The sequence below is a fragment of the Anabrus simplex genome, chromosome 1, assembly GCF_040414725.1.
Source record: "Anabrus simplex isolate iqAnaSimp1 chromosome 1, ASM4041472v1, whole genome shotgun sequence".
In the NCBI taxonomy this organism is placed as follows: Eukaryota; Metazoa; Arthropoda; class Insecta; order Orthoptera; family Tettigoniidae; genus Anabrus; species Anabrus simplex.
The window spans coordinates 1,157,385,387-1,157,405,516 of NC_090265.1; the positions used below are offsets into that span (position 1 = coordinate 1,157,385,387).

General features: G+C 39.8%; 1 long non-coding RNA gene across 1 annotated transcript in view; it reads left to right on the forward strand.

Annotated features, from left to right (window-relative positions):
• LOC136858133 (uncharacterized) overlaps positions 1-20,130 on the forward strand; it is a 309,912-nt gene that overhangs the window by 60,819 nt on the left and 228,963 nt on the right. The window contains exon 2 of the long non-coding RNA XR_010858608.2: positions 10,642-10,815. This is a non-coding gene — a long non-coding RNA (uncharacterized lncRNA). The remainder of the gene's footprint in view (positions 1-10,641; positions 10,816-20,130) is intronic.

The following is a 20,130-nucleotide window of genomic DNA, read 5'->3' on the forward strand; positions in this document are numbered from 1 at the left end:
TCACTTGTCTACTGTCATTCACAATCGAGTTGGGAAGTTTTCATTATAATAGCAGGCCCCCTTGCCTACTGCGCGTTCAGAATCGATTTGGGGAGTTTTTGTTACAATGGCAGGCCCCCTTTCCTACTTTCAGACATATTACACTTGATGAGTTTTTATTATACTGGCAGGCACCTTCCGTGCTGCCAGTCTAAATTGAGTTGTGTGGTTGTCATTATAATGACAGGCCCCTTTTCCTAATGCCAATCAGCTTACTGCCAGTCACACTCGAGTTGGTGAGTTTCGATTATAATAGCAGGCCACTTTGACTCATGCGAGTCACACTTTAGATGGGTGAATTTCTTTAAATGGCGGGCACCCTTGCCTGCTGCCAGACACAGTGGGGTAGGGAAGTTTTGAACAAAATTGCATGCTCCCTTATCTTCTGCGAGTCAAATCGGGAAGGGAATTATTCACTACAATGGTAGGTCCTCCTTACTAATGCCAGTTACACAGGAGTTGGAGAAGGACCCTTTCCTACTGCCAGTCAAAGTCGATGTGGGGAGTATTGGTTACAATAGCAGACACCCTCTTAATGACAGACTCTATCGATTTGTAAAGCGTTAATTATAAAGGAAGTTATCCCCTTTCTTGAGCGCTACAGGTCGACTTCAGTGAATATACACACATCGATATACGAAAATATATGCAGTTTAAAATATTGCAGACCTTCATTTACAGATTAACTGCTACTAAATAGGACGTCATATCGACTAACGGATTGCACCACAAAACGTCACTTTTAGGGGTCTAAGTGGATGATCCTATGACATTTTCTCGTATCTACTCTATGGGTTAGACTTAGTAACGTTGAATAGGGCAAAATTTGGATAGAGTTTTCGAACACTTCATTACTTTTCCTATACACATGTGACAGCTAGAAACATAGAATTTAGCTCATATATGGCCACTGGGTGGGCCAGTTTTCGTGATGAATTTGATGATTCTATCTTGACTACAAGTGTGTCAAACTATCAATTATACGTGAAAAAGGTAGAAAATTTACGTACAATCGAGAAATACAGTCGAACCTAACATATAAAGGATAGAGATACGACCAAAGTTGTAGATTACTCCAAACTGAACCAAGATTGTGCCATCCGTTTTGGGATACGATTTACCGTTTAGCCACGAAATACCTGGAAAGGAATGTCTGCACTGTCATTAAAATTCCCTCTATATTTCAATATTTTTCGATGGTAAAAATGAAAAATTGAAACATCTCGTAATTTTTCCGTCGGGTACAGGCTAAATATAGAACTTTGCCAAATTTCAGTTTTCTAGCTCGTCTGACAGATCGTGCTGCCATTTTGATTTGGGGGAGGAGGTTAAAAATTAGGACTTTCAGGAAACTTTTAAGCCCATGTTACCTATATGTTATCGTTCTGGTTAGATATATCTGACTGATTCTTAAGCTGAGCCCCAAATTTGAAACCCCCAACGTGGCCCTCCTTAGAGAATTTTGAAATTTTTGATTTCTGTAGGGATCCTGAAGTCATCAGCTTCTCTAGTACCAAGTTTTAAGTTTCTAATATGTCTGGAAGTGCCTCATTGATTCACATCTATTTTCATTCTTATACCTTAATTTATATATGCACAGTACAGTATAACATAGATCTCTCCAAACCGACTTACATTTATGAATATAGATTATATTTCGCACCCTTCCCTAGGGGTTCTAGGGGCATCTTGCCCCTAGAGTACTTTTTTCAGATAGGTAGTATTTGTACTCCCCCCACCCCAAAGGGGGCCGAACGTATACTTAAAAAAAATACGGAGTGTTACTATTCATCTTAGCGACCCCGAAAACTATGTATTCGATACTATTTTCTATTATTTTTATGTCTCACTGCCCCCTCGCCCCCACCCAAAAGGGGGCTGAACTTGGACTTTAAAAAATCCGGAGTGTTTCTACCCATCTCAGCGACCCCGAAAACTATGTATTCGACACCATTTTCTTTTATTTTTATGTCTCACTGCCTCCTCTCTCTTCCCTCACCCAAAAGGGTCTGAACTTGGACTTTAAAAAAATCTGGAGTGTCACTATTCATCTCAGCGATCCCGAAAACTATGGAAACTATGGATTCGACACTAGTTTCGATTATTTTTATACCTAACCTCCCTGACCCTCCACCCCTAAAGGTGCTACGGATGGCTTACCCCACAGTGCTCGTCTCCAGATAGTAAGTCACAAGTCTACCAAGTTTGGTTGAATTTGCTCCAGTGGTTTAGGAGAAGATGTGTCACTTACCCCCCCCCCAAACACACACATCCATTTATATATGTACTAGCAAATGTACCTGTGCTTCACTACGGTATTCTACATTGTATACGGAGCTCGAAGAAAATTACTGTTCACGCAGTGAATACGATTTTAAAAAATGCAAGTCTCTTAGCATGGGGAGGTCCCCATACGTTGTTTCCAATGTAAAGTGCAAGTAGCGGAGTTGTCGGTCACTTGCCTACTGCCATTCACAATCTATTTGGGGAGTTTTCGTTACAATGACAGACTTCCTTTCCTACTTCCATATACAATCGTGTAGGGGAGTTTTGAAGAAATTTTCATGCTCCCTTGCCTTGTGCCAGTCAAATAAGGAAGGGAATTATTCATTACAATGGTAGGCCCTCCTTACCAATGCAGTTACGCAGGAGTTGGAGGAGGACCCCATTCCTACTGCCAGTCAAAGTCGATGTGGAGAGTATTGATTACAATAGACCCCCTGCTGACAGTCACTATCGATTTGTAAAGTATTAATTATAATGGCAAACTCACCCCTTCTAGATCCCTACAAATCGACTTCATTGAATATATAGAGATAGAGATATATGAATGTTTACATTTTGCAGACCTTCATTTAAGATTAACTGCTGCTAAACGATACGTTATATCGACAAAGGGATTGCACCATAAGACTCCCCTTCTAGCGGCCTAATGGCAGATCTAATATCATTTTCTCGTATCCCCTCTATTTATGAGTTAGACTGAGTTACAAACTTTGAATAGGGAGAAATTTGGGTAACGTTTTCAGACACTGCATTACTTTTCGGATAATTAAGTGACATCTAGAAACATAGAATTAGGCTCACCTGGGGGGCCAATGTTCGTGCCCAATGCAATGATTCCGACTTTCTTATAAGTGTGTTAAACTATGACTTATACGTGTGAAAACGGCAAAATTTACGCACAATCAAGAAACACTGCCAAATCTAATATATTCGGGATACAGATACGAAAAAAAGTCATTGGACCAAAGTTGTAGATCACTCCAAATTGAACGGAGATTGTGCCGTCTCTTTTTTCTGTGGTGCGACTTAACGTTTAGCCACGAAATACATCGAAACGAAGGTCTGCACCGTCATTAAAATTACCTCCATATTTCGATATTTTCCTGGGGTAAAAAGCGAAAAATTTAAACATTTTGGAATTTTTCCGTCGGTTAAAGGCTAAAAACCTATCATTTTGCCAAATTTTCTAGCTCGTTTGGCAGATTGTGGCGCCATCTCGATTTAGGGAAAGAGGGGTAATAATGTGAACTTTCAGGAAACGAAAGCTAAAATATATCCAGATGAAAACGGATAACTTTTTAATGATTTCGCCAAAGTAGTCAACGTACAGACACACAGTCGTTATGATTTTATTTATATAGGTAGGAATCATAATAAAATTACTCCAACCCTATTTAACTTCTTTTGAAGTGGATTTTCCAAAAACAATCGTGCTTATTTATTTTAAATTAAGCTTCGAAATACCTATTTTTACGTCTGTAACATGTTCAGTTTTTGAGATTTACTGTAGATATGCTCATTTTAAAAATTCACCCCCTTTTTCACCTTTCCTTAAATGGATTTTCCGAAAACAAATTATTAGTGTTTCTTTAATTTTACAAGAGATACCAAATACCAGTTTTCACGTCTGAAGAACGTTACATTTTTTAGATATACTCTTGATATATTCGTTTTAAAAATTCACCCATTTTTATACCTGTTTACGCCCCGTTAAGTGGATTCTCCGTAAACAAAAATAAGTGTTTTTTAATTTTTAATGGAGATTCCAAATACCAAATTTTACGTCTGTAAACTGTTAAGTTTTTCAGATATAGATATACTCATGCAAACATTTCAACTCCCTTTTCACCCCCCTAGCGATGGAATACACAAAAATCCTCCCTTTCTGAGCACCTACACTGTAATATAAATGTATCCCATTTCTTTAGCGTTGTTTTGGCTGGGCGTTGATTAGAGCCAGTCGGAGATAGCTTTTTATATAGAGAGATATAGATGTCGGATAAGCATGGATACGTTCATAGGTGCAGACCTCAATTTTAAGATTTACTGCTTTTAAAGGTACATCATATCGACAAATGGATTGTGCCATCAGACGCCCCCTTTTATCATTCTACTTGGTTGGTCCTATAACATTTTCTCGTATCTTCTATGTTTATGGGTTAGATTGACTTAGACAATTTGTACAGAGCGAAATTTGGGTACATTTTTAACACTTTACATTATTTTTTGCATACTTATGCGAAAGCTAAAATAATGAAATTTGACATGCATATGGCCATAAGATGTGTGAATATGCGTGCCAAATTTGATGATTCTTCTGTATATGTAAATGAATATTTGTATGTATGTTTCGAATAGACTCAAAAACTACTGGGCGGATTTCGCTGAAAATTTCACAACTTGTTTTTAATACTCCTGAAAGGGTTTAGGAAGTGGTTTGAATGAAATCCGACGGGTAGTTTTATTATGATGAGTAATTTTATGTAATTAATTTAATTGCAAAGCCGCACCAAATTTGAATGTACTTGATGTACAGATTGTCGGTAGTAGACAGCAGCTTAAGTAATATCATGATAGTCCGGTAAGAAATGCTGTATATAGGAGGATGGGAACACTAGCGTGTCTGTGATTTGGAAGTAGCAATCAATCATGCCGTGATCGAGATGTACTTTCATGTCATAGAACAAACTTGAGAGGTCTGCCCCGTTTGAAGAATATAACTGTGCATTAGTTGTGAAAAATATTTATGAAAATGTGAAAAATATAGAATGTCAACAATGGAATGACACGAGTTATCCCCCACTCCTAACGAAGAGCAACTGGGAGTTCCGAATGAGCAAAGGCGAGTCTATGTAATCCATATATAGAATCAGAGTTTTGTTTGTACGTTGCTCAGAATTGAAAAAAAATGGTATTTCTGTATCGGACGTGTCCACAGTAATATGGATATGCACTGCCTGCCTGTCTGTCTGTCTTCTGTCTGTCTGTCTGTCTGTCTGTCTGTCTGTCTGTCTGTCTGTCTGTCTGTCTGTCTGTCTGTCTGTATGTATGTATGTATGTATGTATGTATGTATGTATGTATGTACAGTATGTATGTATGTACGCGCATCACGAGAAAATGCCTGAAGAGAATTTAATGAAAACTGGTATCTAAAGCCGGAGAATGAGCCTCTACAATCTAAGCTATAAATAATTTTATTCGCGCTGAGTGAAATGGTAGTTTAAGGGAACCCTAAAATTTAATTCTCAAATATTTATGTTATTATTGGTCTTATCGATAAATATTACACAACTAAAGTTATAGAGAATTAAAGTTCCGATCATTTATATCTTATACATTTTTTCCGTACCTGTTATATTCATGAAGTTGTACTTTTGTTGGGAGAGTCCATATCAACGCCAAGCCACGAGAAAATGGGTAAACAGAATTAAATGAAAATCGGTATGCAGAGTCGGGGAATAATAAAGTACAGTCTAGGCCAGGGATGGCGAACCTTTTCCAACTAGTGTGCCACTTTAAGTCTGGGTTATTATTCTCAACTGTCTACTGTGCCACTTGTTGTTTTCTTTGGAATGGCTAGATTCTCTCCCCCCCCCACCACGAATTCTGTCCCTAATTCCATATTATGTTTCATAATACGTTCTTACACACATATATATTGAAAAATAATACATTTGATTGCATGTTCCGTGGTCGTATTTTGCCAATACCGCAAAAATACATTTTTAAATATGTCAGTTTTAAGAATACCTAACATTATTTGTAAAAAAGATATATAATAAGCGACCATTGTAACACACTTCGTCATTAAGTATTATCAGACATAGAAATCAAAAATACTAATATTGCCAAGGGACATTAAGTGAAATACCATTCTCAACTTTAGTGTGAAACTTGTTGCTGAATCTTAGTATCCATGTCGTTTATGTTAGGTTCACAACTTGTCTTCAATAACACACAAGAAGCACTTAGGTCTGAACCAAGACAGTTTCTAACTGTTGACTTCACAATGTTCATTGTAGGAAATAGCTGCTCGCAGGCGTAGGATGACCAAAACAAAGGAAGTAGCGTCGTAGTACGTTTCTTCATGGCCGAAAACATTTGCGGAAGACTGTTCCACTGAAAATATGTCCTCCGGCTTGTCGAGAGACTATTCACCATCAACAGCTCATTCGATTTTCACGAATGTACGAATTTGTTTACCCATACACTGCTTTCTTGAAATTCAGTCAACTCCATTTGTAAGCTGTCAATTTTTAACCACTCAAAACCACTTTAATATCACTCAATTGTCCAATATGAGGTATTGAAATAAAGTGAGATATTTTCTCCAAATCTGGAAATTGGGATAATCTCTGGCAACTATTTGTCTTACCAAAAAGAAAAAGTTACATACTAAGAATAATTTAGCGGTGCTGGCAACCACACACAAGACAAACTTCACTAATTGACTGATGTGAGTGAGCGAATGGCTCGCCGGGCGCATCTGACATTTACTTGATTTGGCTTCCGGACTTATCAATGTTGCAATGTTGCCATAATGCACTTCCGAATGGAAGTAGAATTTAGATTTTCGGTATTTATTTCTTAAAACTGAAACACTATAACTATACGATGCACGAGATATGTATTGTCTATAGTACACGACGTACATAAAAACGTCAATATGTGCATGTGGTGTGCCACCGAAATCGTGTTCGCGTGCCACCAAGTGACACGCGTGGCATAGGTTCGCCATCCCTGGTCTAGGCTATACATATCTTTATTCGCCGTGGTTGAAATGGTAGTTTAGGGGAAGGCACCTAAAATTTTAATTTTTAAATACGTATGTTATTGGTCCTATCGAAAAGTACCTACTTCATAACAAAGATTATAGAGAATACAATTTTCGATCATTTATTTTTTATTCAGTTTTACCGTAGCGACTATGATAAGAGCGGTATTACAGAGTCGGAAGAAGAATAAATCTGAAGGCCTACAATATCGAAAGCTCATAAAATTGATCAACAATAACTTATATTGACCACTGTTTGTTGTGATGTTCTTTGTCTCTTATGCTGCCACTCATCTCCGATATGCCTAAATATAGGCGGGATAGTAGCTGGGAAATTAGATAACTTTCTTCTTTAGCATGCAATTCCTCTGGTTCCTCAGTTTTCTGATACTGCTAGTACGTAACACACTGGTTCATCATAGTATTCCAGCTATTCGATCCCTACTCTGAGGCGCTGATTGGAATGAGCAGTGTGCACACTTAACGGAATAATGGCAGAGGAGTTTTCAAGGCTGTCTGTGGCTGGTTATTCGAGCTCTGGAACTTTGGACTGTTAGATCGATAGCGTAGTTCTGTTCGTTAAAAGTGAGAAAATGCGTGATTTTTCATTTGATCGAGTATTTCAAATGATAGCATTAAAGGCGTTATTGGTATTGACGTCAATGTAATGAAATCTGTTGATTTCAGTAGGGAAAACGACTAACACAGTCTTTCTGAGGATGTAAAATGACAGGTGGCGGGTGAGTGTCTGTCATTATAATGAAAATTACAATGAAAAATCCCCAATTTGATTGTGACTGACGGTAGCCATTACAATGGAAATTCTCTATCCCAGTCTTGACATGAGAAAAGACATATGGTAACGTCCCCGTCGCGTTTCTGTGGTAACGTTAAGAGCTATTCAGTTTGATACAATCTTACTCACAACATGTACACTACCTAACCTAGAATTCTGTATACAATGTAGAATTCCGTAGCGAAGCTCGGGTACCTAAGCTAGTCTTTCCTATAAATGTGTCAAAGTATAAAAAATACGTGTAAAAAGTACAAAATTTACGTAAAAATCGAGAAATGCTGCTCTTTATAACGTATAAGGGATGGAGATACGACAAAATGTCACCGGCGCAGTGTTGTAGACCTCTTCATGCTGAGTTCGACTGTGCCATCCGTTTTGTGATACAACTCGCCGTTTAGCCATGAAATAAATCGAAACGAAGGTCTGCACCGTCATTAAAATTGCCTCCATAGTTCGATATTTTCCGGGGGTAAAGAGTGAAAAATTTAATCATCTTGGAATTTTTCCGTCGGTTGCAGGCTAAACCTCCCCTGAGAACTAAGTGACCTTGCCGCGGTAGGGATGCTTGCGTGTCCCAATGAAGCAGATAGCCGAGTCGGATGTGCAACCATATCGGATGGGTATCTGTCGAGAGACCAGGCTAACGAATAGTTCATCGAAAGGGTGGTAGCATCCTTTCGGAAGTTACAAGGGCTGCAGACTACATGATTGACTGATATGGCCCTGTAATCATTCTCAACATGGCCTAGCTCTGTTGGTACTGCTGCACGGCTGAGAGCAACGGGAAACTACAGCCGTAACTAACTCCCGAGGACATGTAGCTCTCTCTGTATGCTTGATGTACTGATGGTAGCTTCCTCCCGGGTAAAATATTCCGGAGGTAAAATAGTCCCCATTCGGATCTCCGGGTGGGTACTACACGAGAGGGGGCGATCATCAGGAAGATGGATACTGACATTTTGTGAGTCGGAGCATGGAATGTTAGAGGTTTGAATCGTTGTGGTAGGTTAGAGAATCTGAAAAGGGAGATGGATAGACTAAAGTTAGATTCAGTTGGTATAAGTGAAGTACGTTGGCAGGAAGAGTAGGATTTTTGGTTAAGCGACTACAGAATTATCAATACAAAATCAAACAGGGGAATTGCAGGAGTTGGTTTAATAATGAATAAGAAAATAGGGCAGCGGGTAAGCTACTACGACCAGCATAGTGAAAGAATTATTGTTGTCAAGATAGACACCAAACCAATGCCCAATATGTAAAAGGTGACGAGAATCTAATTGTGATGGGAGACTGGAATGCAGTGGTAGGCCAAAGAAGAGAAGGCAATGCGGTAGGAGAAATCGGATCGGGACAAAGGAGCGAAAGAGGAAGTCGGCTGGTTGAATTCTGCACCAATCACAGTTTAGTCCTTGCTAATACTCGGTTCAAACACCACAAACGACGGCTGTACACAGACGAGACCTGGAGACACTGGAAGGTGTCAAATAGACTTCATTAGGATTAGGAAGAGATTCGGAAACCAGGTGTTGGATTGCAAAACTTTCCCAGGAGCAGACGTGGATTCTAACCACAACTTGTTGGTCATGAAATGCCACCTGAAGTTGAAGAAATTGAAGAAGGGAAAGAATCCAGTGAGATGGGATCTAGACAAGTTGAAAGAAAAGAGTGTGAAGGATTGTTTCAAGGAACATGTTGCACAAGGACTAAATGGAAAGCTGAAGGAAACACAGTAGAAGAAGAATGGACAGTCATGAAGAATGAGGTCAGTAGGGCTGCTGAAGGGATGTTAGGAAGAAAGGTAAGATCAACAAAGGATCAATGGATAACTTAAGAGATACTAGACCTGATCGATGAACGACGAAAATACAAGAATTAAAAAATCAGGAAGGCAGAAAAGAATACAGGCGATTAAAGAAGGAAGTGGATAGGAAGTGCAGGGCAGCTAAGGAAGAATGGCTGAAGGAGAAGTGCAAGGATGTTGAAAGTTGTATGGTCCTAGGAAAGGTAGATGCTGCATACAGTGAAAATCAAGGAAACCTTTGGAGAAAGGTTGATGCTTGCTGTTTTAAGGGGTCTAAGACCGAAGGTCATCGGCCCCTTTTGGAGAAAGGAAAACTAGGTGTATGAATATTAAGAGCTCAGATGGAAAACCACTTTTAGGGAAATATTTCTTCACATGGTATGAGTGTAGTGAGGATGTAAAGGAGAAGGCGTATAAGTCTCCGGTAAGACTCCAGTTAGAGTATGGTTCCAGCGTGTGGAACACTCACCAGGATTACTTGATACATGTACTGGACGAGATCCATGTGTTCTATGCGAATTCCGACAAAAGAGGAGTGTTATGAAAATGTTGCAAACCTTGGGCTTGCAAGTAAGGATTTGATCGACTTAGCGGTATATTGCGAGCTGTCATCGGATAAATAGCGTCGAATGAAATCAAGAGACGAGTAAACTTGAGTAGAGCTTTTACAAGCAGGAAAGATGAAGATAAAGTTTGAATTATAGAAGACACATTGTGGAAAATATTAATTTATAGGTCGAGGAATAAGGGATTGGAATAATTAATTAAGGAAAATCATTCTATACATTTTCAAGATCTTTGAAATCACGTAAGAAAATACTACGTGAACAACTGACTGGGAATATACCACCTGGGCGACAGCACTAATTGCAGATCATTGATTGACTTAAGTATATTTTTCTTGTGGCTGACATAGGATACATTGGCGTTCTTCCTTTTTGCAGATTCCACTGTATTTAATGGACCTCGTCATCCGCCTGTTAACGAGCGCGCTACCAGGAAACCCGAGGAATGCAGCACCTACGCTGGAAGTGCACGTGGCTATCAGCTGGACCATAAGCGGGGCCTCGTCGAAATGAATGTGAGCCCTGACCGGCTCATGGTGATCACGTGTACAGGTATTTATATTTCCCAGTTGCACTTGCGACTGATCACTATTTCTGGAGGTGCAACTGCTTTGAGTGCACCAGTACTCGATCGTCTGTGACACGACCGACCTGTCATCGTTTAAGATCCTCTAACTATAAACAAGGAACAATCGTAAACATTTTCACAGTTAATTCCGAAGGTATATATTTTATATATTCGCCTCTGTGATGTAGTGGTTATTGTGATTAGCTGCCATCCCTGGAGGCCCGGGTTCGATTCTCGGCTCTGCCACGAAATTTTAAAAGTGGTACGGGAGCTGGAATGGGGTTCAGTCAGCCTCGGTAGGTCAACTGAGTAGAGGGGCGTTCGATTCCACTCTCAGCCATCCTCGAAGTGGCTTTCTGTGGTTTCCCACTTCTCCTCCAGGAAAATTCCGGGATGGTACCTAACTTTAGGCCACGACCGCTTCCTTCCCTCTTCCTTGTCTATCCCTTCCGATATTCCAACTCAAAACAATGCTCCTGTTTAGCATAGCAGGTGAGGCCACCTGGGCGAGGTACTGGTCAACCTCTCCAGTTGTATTCCCGATCAAAATTCTGATTGTTACTCCCGCAGTGCAGCAATTTTAGTACCTGAATATGGCAGCACTATTCCTCACCCGATGACGTCATACCGACGTCAGAGACTTGTCGCTAGATGCACTGATTATTTAAAATGAGATATTGAAGATGGTTTTCCGTGGTTTCCCATTTTCACACCAGGCAAATGTTGGGGCTGTACCTTAATTAAGGCCACAGCCGCTTCCTTCCCACTCCTAGCCCTTTCCTATCCCATCGTCGCCGTAAGACCTATCTGTGTCTTGCGACGTAAAGCAACGAGCAAAAAAAAAAAAAAATTAAAAAATGAGATATTGAATGCTGTCGTCGCAACAAGTGTTCCCTACAAATTATTTTGATTTGAAGACTTTCATGTCCTTTTAACCCTCACCAAAACTAGAGTTGTATATTACGAAAAACCCGTGGAGCCTTGTCCTGCCGAAACAACCGCTGCCCAGCCAGATTGCTTCCAGGTACAGTACTGGAGTGCTGGGTGGTCAGCGTGCGATATCCTCAGTCCGCCTGCTCTCGTATCAGAGGAAGCCAAGTGAACTTCGTTCCAGCCCTCAGTCTCAAATTTAAAGTTCCTAGACTGGCCTAGAATCGAACCCGGAGCTTCCCAGACAGCGGCATTGAAGGCATCCATACACCACGCGGTTGCTCGTAGAGCATAGAAAAACCTAATAGAGTATGCATGCAAATTTCATCTTGCACTGCATTATTATCAAAACAGAAAGATTTACTTGATGTTCTTTTTTAAAACTTTTAATGTGTCAACACTAAACCTTTCCATTAATCATGATTCTTTGCCGGCATGTTTTACTTCGGGAATTTTAAGGTGTTCATTTTTTATGTATTGTAGCTGAAGATGATACAAAAAACAGTTGAAACATGTCCTTTTATGAGTGTACATACCATTTTGTTTTAAGTGCCTTGTACCAACATTGTGTTGAACAGGCAGACCACTACAAATAAATTCTTCTAAATAATATTTTTATCAAAAGTGTATTATACAGGTACACAGTTACTGACAGCAGACACGCCCGTTCGCGAGCCAATACTTGTGCCATCAGCTTAGTGCAAGCCTAGTTAAATACGATGAACACTTTGCCGGCAAATCTATGCTGGTCTGCTTTGGTTTTAGTTAGTTTGCTAATCCTGGATGTTCGGCAGCGACAGAGACTATTATTACTACAGTGGGGCCAGGAGACAACATGCATGTTCCGAACGGTATATTCATAACCTACCGCCTTTATCATGAGTACTAACCTTTTATACAGGTGGCGTCCTTCAGCATTCAAATATTCCTCGCATCTTATAATTAAATTGCTATTCACACGCATAAGTTCCTGTTGTGTAATTGTCCTACTTCGTACGAATGATGTGTTAATGTCGTTGATTTTTTCTTCCGATAGAACCCTTCGTTTCTGATTAATAATTACAGCATTAAGTGATCCCACTGTTCTTAAATTATTCACGAGACATCTAACTGGTTCTCTACCAGAACCAGAAGCCCGGGAAATCTCTCCCGAAATCGCCTACACACCTATCTACATGGCTCGGTTGTAACATATGTGTCATACATAAAAACTCTTTGTTCAAGCGAGAATTTCACTGGTATTTCAGCGGTGTAATAATGTAGTTAATTTAATTAGTTCTACTGTAATTAAGCCATACGTGATCTTGCAACAAACGTATGACTTCACGGTTTGCCACGACACACAAACTCGAGTAACTGACCGCCTACCGAGCTCGATAGATGCAGTCGCTTAAGTGCGGCCAGTATCCAGTATTCGGGAGATAGTAGGTTCGAACCCCACTGTCGGCAGCCCTGAAAATGGTTTTCCGTGGTTTCCCATTTTCACACCACCCAAATGCTGAGGCTGTACCTTTATTAAGGCCACGGCCGCTTCCTTCCCATTCCTAGCCCTTCCTTGTCCCATCGTCGCCATAAGACGTATCTGTGTCTTGCGACGTAAAGCAAAAAAAAAAAAACCCTGACCGTCTTGTGGCTATGCAGTGAGTCAGTTATGAATACACCGCTCGCAGCGTGCATGTGCATGTCGACTGCCGGCCCCGATGGGAGCTGGACACATTATACAACCGATTGGTACTACTACTAATCCCGTTGGAATTTATTTGTTACCCTATTCGACGTGTTCCATGTGGCGGAGAGGTGGGTTCACCGGACTTGTCAGGAGGGTCTGAAGGAGATAAAATATCTCTCGCGGACCAAATACAGGCACAGCCAGAAAAATCTGAAGACACCCTAAGGCCCAATATCTAGTGTAGTTGTAACACTCTCTTCCGCTTACTAGCATCATGGCAACGACAACTAACGAACCAACTGCCCCAGACACTAGTAGATTTACTAGATTATCTCGGTCATCGTACTCTAGGGGCTGAGAACATCATGCAGCAATGTATCGGAGCTTTCCAAATCTCTTCGCCCAAAGTGCAACTAATTTATTGGCAGTTTAAACATTAATACACTTTTGAAGATTGGCTAGATAAATCACCTAACGAACACATTAGACAAAATCAATATCCAAATTTGAACACTCCTACAAACCAGGTACACTGATGAAAATCACTCTGAAACAGGAAGCTATAGAATCTACAAAGGCAAACCAGCAACCCTCCTGTCTAAGTAAACATTACAATTCGGTATGGGATTTGCAGTCAGAAGAAATATCACAAAATCAGTTTTAAGCTTTGCATCTCCTTTCGAAAGAATTTCTTTATTATAGATCAAATCAAGAAACAAAGCTTATACACTCAACAGTGCACAAGCACCTACAAACAATTACAACCAAGGAGACCCATGAAAAGTAGAATTCTGGGGACTATTAAAAGAAACCACAGCCCAAATTCCAAATCACCATATCAAAATTATGCCGGGAAAGATGCCCAAACAGAGAAAGAAAATAAATACAGGAAAAATGCAGGACTCTACCTTGCTCATAAAAGAACCAATGAAAATGGAGAAAGAATAATTAGCTTCTGCGAGAATTTCGATTTCAAATTAATGTCAACTCATTTCCTGGCGCTTCCACACAAGAAAAACCATGAAGATTCACGAACATACACTTAGGAGAACTTCAGCCAGACCGTGTAGCCATTTCCAAAGAAAACCCGAAAAGAATTTGTGAAAGCTAAAGGCAAAAGAGAAATAATTGAATCCGAATACTACCTATCTCTTATCAAAGTAATGTTTCAACCCAAAAGGCACAAACCTAAAACTATCAGAAATCCACTAATTTTCCTTCCCAAATCGGGCATCGAAATCTCCCAGCATTTTTGATATGATGTTTTCGAATTTGGGCTATAGTTTCTTCTAGTAGTCCTCAGAAGTCCTTTACTTTCCACGGATCACTTTGGTTGTACTTGTTTCTTGGTACTTGTGCATTGATCCAGTTCCTTACACAAAACTCACTTTTCTTATGAATATCCCCAATCAATCTCCTTTCAAATGGCTAGAATTCAAAAACACTCTCTTCAAAGCTTTCTAATACATCTGCATAAGCCCCAGGTAACGCAAACACAGATGATGAAATTATACCTGTTACAAAGCCACAGAACTTACAAATAGAGCCTGTAATAACTGGAATTTCCATAAAACTAAATGTATTTGGCATGGAGTCACCAGAATCCAAAAACAAAACTAAAAATACCACCTGATCCGAAAAACGAAAATATGATCAAAACAGACTGACAGACATCAAACAAGATTTCAAGAAAAACAACACATGCCACAGAACATTCAGAGAAAAATTTGTCAAATTAACAAGCACCTAGTCTCTGTTTCAAACGTTCGGGTGGGACTTCGGAAATATATAATAAGGAAAATTGTAAAATCCTAGCAAATTATGTCAAGGACCTTTTAACACTTTTTTTATTTTTACAATTTGTTCTCCGTCGCACCAACACAGATAGGTCTTATGGTGACGATGGGATGGGACAGGCCTAGGAGTGGGAAGGAAGCGGCCGTGGCCTTAATTAAGGTACAGCCCCAGCATTTGCCTCGTGTGAAAATGGGAAACCACGGAAAACCATCTTCAGGGCTGCTGACAGTGGGGTTCGAACCCACTATCTCCCGAATACTGGATACTGGCCGCACTTAAGTGACTGCAGCTATCGAGCTTGGTCTTTTATAATGTGAATTGGGCCGATGAGTTATACGTTAGGTCCCTTAAACGACAATCATGATGATGATGATGATCATCATCATCATCATAAAAGTGTGAATTCCAGAAAGAACAACTCACCTTTGAAAAACCCACACCATATCCAGTTCCAGAAACCTTAACATTAGAAATCAAACAAATAATCTAAGAACTAAAAGACAACGAAGCCCCAGAAGAGACGACATTAACTTTTGATGATGGTGTGTTTCTTACAGTTAGTTTAATCAGTTCTCTTGTCTTCCTGTCGAGTTGTAATTTCTGCATTGTGTTGAACAGTGTCTATCTACGGAGTCATATGCCTCTTTGGAAGTCAACAAAAGTGATAACTGTTTGGTTTAGCGAATTAGTGGAATGGATTTCAGGTTTAGGATTTGTTCTGTGCAGGATCTTCCTTTTCGGCATACTGCCTGATAATCGCCAATTAAGTGGTCTGTTTGTTTTTCTAATCTATTAAGGAGGACTTTATAGAATATTCTGTAGATAACTGAGAGGTTCCTCTGTAGTTATATATGAGCTTTTTCTTCTTTCTTGTAAAGTGGGTGAATTCATGTAGATTTCCAATTCTGGGGAATGTCTTCAGCATGCTAGATGTCCTGTAAGATTTCTTGAACACTTTGTTCCATTTCGTCACGACCTATTTTAAACATCTGACAAAGAGATGGATTACCACCAATACTATTACAATCTAGTTTTGAAAAAAGTGACGGCAATGAAAGAAAACCTAAAAGGGCACGTATTGGCAAACTTCTTAAAAACAAAATTCATCTTGATTTTGCAGATGACTTGCAATCTTTTCCAACAACAAAGAAGCAATCCAGTCTATACACAAACTTAATAAAGTAACGACAAAAACCTTGAAAATCGCAGGAACTAAAATACTTGAAAAACATTAATTACAGGCGGAGAGGGGAGAGAGGAGAGAAATTCCTGTCTAGTTATTTATATCTGATTTTTCCCTTTCTTGTAAAGTGAGTGAAGTAATGCAGATTTCGAAAATCGTAGTAATTAATCACCAAATTCGAAAACAAGCCTTTCAAGTAGATAAATTAAAACTATCTAAGGCGAATTATTCAACCATCAGGGAAAATTAATGAAGAAAACAAAGTTAGTACTGATAAATTGTAAAGAGTTTACAGAATCACCTGGAACAGATACAGCAACAAGATATATATATATATATATATATATATTTTTTTTTTTTTTGCAAAATTACACTACTACACAGTCATCAATCCAGAGGCACTTTATGCATCCGGAGCTGTGATAGCTGGTAGCAGGTCTAAATAATATACATCGAAAAATAAGAGGGGAAAATTCTCAGAAAAAACCATGGGAACAAAACCAAAATGGAATTTGGATGAAACGAGGAACCACGGGAAATTTATCAAATTATAGGTACAATTAGAATAAGGTGCTTAAATTCTATGGTCACCTATACAGAATGTGTAACAACAGGGTGCCAAAGAAATTCTAAAGCTAACGTTATCTCTCAAAAGCCGCGTGCGGCTGTGAGCTGCATCCGGGAGACAGTGGGTTCGAATCCCACTGTCGGCAGCCCTGAAGATGGTTTCCCGTGGTTTCACATTTGCACACCAGGCAAATGCTGGTACTGTACATTAATTAAGGCCACGGCCGCTTCTTTCCAACTCCTAGGCCTTTCCTATCCCATCGTCGCCATAAGACCTAACTGTGTCGGTGCGACGTAAAGCCAATAGCAAAAAAAGAAAATAGCAAAAGCCGCAACAATTGGTTAGTGGAAATAAACGAAGATGTAAGTTACAAGAAATCGGTTTACCGAAGAAACTATTCAAGACAGAACAAAGTTTAGAAGCTTAGTGAGCAAAAATACACCAAAGAGGAAATGTACAGAATGGACAGAAGAACGAAAAACACAACGACACAGTGAACAAATGAAGATATATTGGAAGAAAATAAGAAACATAAAACGTGCTCCTTCGTTGGGCATAACGAATTACTACTACTGCTACTTTTTTACAATTTGCTTACGTCGCACCGACACACATAGGTCTTTTGGTGAAAATGGGATAGGAAAGGGCTAGGAGTGGAAAAGAAGCGGCCGTGGCCTTAATTAAGGTACAGCCCCAGCATTTGCCTGGTGCGAAAATGGGAAACCACGAAAAACCATTTCAGGGCTGTCGACAGTGGACCTCGAACCCACTATCTCGCGGATGCAAGCTCACAGCTGCGCGCCCCTAACCGGACGGCCAACTCGCACAGTACTACTACAACAACAACAACTACTACTACTAGCTTAAAGTGCCTTCAACAACTACTGTTCGTAAGAGACGCCAATGTGCGTTGAAGAGGAATTCTTTACTTTTCATTTAATCTATGAATGCCTCTCAATTCAAGCATGAAAGAGAACCGTCTAGGAAGTATTTAGGGGTTGTAGTAAGGATGTAAAGGAGAGAGCATATTTGTCTCTGGTGAGACCTCAACTTGAGTATGGTTCCAGTGTATGGGACCCTTACCAGGATTACTTGATTCAGGAACTGGAAAAAATCCAAAGAAAAGCAGCTCGATTTGTTCTGGGCGTTACAAAAATGTTGCAGTTTGGGCTGGGAAGATTTGGGAGAAAGGAGACGAGCTGCTACTACTACTTTTTTTTTACAATTTGCTTTACGTCGCACCGACACACAGTACTGTCAGTGGAGAGATGGCGTGGGAGGACATCAGTAGACGAATAAGTTTGGATGGTGTCTTTAAAAGTAGGAAAGATCACAATATGAAGATAAAGTTGGAATTCAAGAGGACAAATTGGGGCAAATATTCGTTTATAGGAAGGGGAGTTAGGGATTGGAATAACTTACCAAGGGAGATGTTCAATAAATTTCCAATTTCTTTGCAATCATTTAAGAAAAGGCTAGGAAATCAACAGATAGGGAATCTGCCACCTGGGCGACTGCCCTAAATGCAGATCAGTAGTCATTGAGTGATAGCATCAAAGGCCAGTGCCCAGCCAACTTTCCAATGCTGCTGGTTCCACAAAGCAATATCATTTTATCAGATTCTAGTTTTGTACAAGGTCTTGGAACACTTTTAGCCATGGAATCCGTATACTGATGTACATACTACATATAAAATAACATTATTACATCTAAAAACTTTAACAGCTTTATTTTAGATAATAATCCCGTACTGACTATAAAATCAAGGGACTGTCCCTTAGGGGACGAAACGTGTACTAGATGTAATAAAACCGGGCGAGTTGGCCGTGCGCGTAGAGGCGCGCGGCTGTGAGCTTGCATCCGGGAGATAGTAGGTTCGAATCCCACTACCGGCAGCCCTGAAGATGGTTTTCCGTGGTTTCCCATTTTCACACCAGGCAAATGCTGGGGCTGTACCTTAATTAAGGCCACGGCCGCTTCCTTCCAACTCCTAGGCCTTTCCTATCCCATCGTCGCCATAAGACCTATCTGTGTCGGTGCGACGTAAAGCCGCTAGCAAAAAAAAAAAAAGATGTAATAAATTATATATGTATTGAATGGGCGGACCACTTAAATATAATATTTAAGTTAACCTTAAATATTCGCTACTTGATATACAATAACATTGTACAGTCCATATAATAAGCAGACTTGTAATTATTTGTACCTAGTATGTTAATGGTACCCCAGGACTAGAGAATAATGACGTTTTATCCCATCCCTTACTTTGAGTGAATGTTTATAAAGCTAATGGATAATGATTTTTTGAATATATCTTAAATTCGAACTTTAGCTCTTCCAGCGTGGAGCATGAGCTATGAAGGCACTTGGTGACTTACGTGAGCAAATTATTCCTCGATTAAGGCTGAGTGCAGAACTCATAACATAAAAGCGTGGTTTCGCTTAGAATATGACAATTTCTATTGGCTTTAGAAATAAGCGATCTTCCTAATTTACGGCTGTTAATATCGAAATCTTAGCCACAGGACTTCCAGTGTCACATGGGATCCAGATCATAACAAACTGACTTTTAATTTCCGCAATCTAACATGCATTTCCACCTTGATGAGAAAACACTATGTCATTCGTCTTTCAGGTCCCTCTGTTTTATTGAATTTTATTGACATCCAGTATATATTCTTCCTGTGGTAACACATAACAAGCAGTTTCAACCATTGTACCACTGTAATTGCTGCATATTGTCACCTTACTTATTCAACTTATATGCAGAGTATGTGATGAGGAATGCCAAATTAGATGAAACAGAAACTGGAGCTAAAATTGGTGGGATACATATAAATAACCTTAGATATGCTGATGACACCACCCTGTTGGCAGAAAGTGAAGAACAACTTAAGTATCTACTAATGAAGGTGAAAGAAGAAAGTGCAAAAGCTGGACTAAGGTTGAATGTCAAGAAAACAAAGATCATGGCAACTAAACCTATCACCTCCTGGCATATAAATGGTGAAACAATGGAGGTTGTTCCTAGTTTCATCTACTTGGGCTCCAAAATAACTGCTGATGGCGATTGCAGCCATGAAATTAAGAGACGCTTGCTCCTTGGGAGGAAGGCAATGGCCAACCTTGATAACGTTTTCAAGAGTAGAGAC